This window comes from Charadrius vociferus, unplaced genomic scaffold (assembly GCF_000708025.1).
Source record: "Charadrius vociferus isolate BGI_N301 unplaced genomic scaffold, ASM70802v2 scaffold751, whole genome shotgun sequence".
Lineage (NCBI taxonomy): Eukaryota > Metazoa > Chordata > Aves > Charadriiformes > Charadriidae > Charadrius > Charadrius vociferus.
The window spans coordinates 19,260-19,712 of NW_009646956.1; the positions used below are offsets into that span (position 1 = coordinate 19,260).

Genomic DNA, 453 nt, shown 5'->3' on the forward strand with positions numbered 1-453 from the left:
CGCCGATTTGCCAGATAGATGGGCTGCCAGAGAGGCTCGCGGCCCCCGTCCTCGGGGAGCCTAATGAACATTGCTTAGTCGTCTTTTTGACAAGAACGCGCAGCTTCGGTAGAGCAAACACGTACTCCTGCCTTCGGAGCCGACTCATGCAATTGCTGCTTAACAACGGAGGGACGGCTGATCCCTGCTGACCTGGAGGCTCCCCCCTTGCCCTCCCTGCTCCCTCTCCCCCTGTTCCCCAAGAGCCCGTTTCCCCATGCTCCCTGCTCTCCCGCAAACGAGCCTACGCACTGACACCGGGTTAACCTCCGGGAGGTGGGACCGTGCTGGCCCTGAGACCGGCAAACGGAGCCTCCGTGCTCTCCGTGGGGGAACGCCTTTCGGGGGATGTGTTTTTGCCGGTCTGTCGGAGCGTGACGCCTGCGAGGGCTGCTGCCCGTGCCTGGCCAGGCC

The 453-nt window shown here is 63.6% G+C and overlaps 1 protein-coding gene across 1 annotated transcript in view; it reads right to left on the reverse strand.

Moving 5' to 3' along the window:
• The window catches only part of TECTA (tectorin alpha), a 26,601-nt gene that overhangs the window by 7,282 nt on the left and 18,866 nt on the right, over window positions 1-453 (reverse strand). The window lies entirely within an intron of this gene.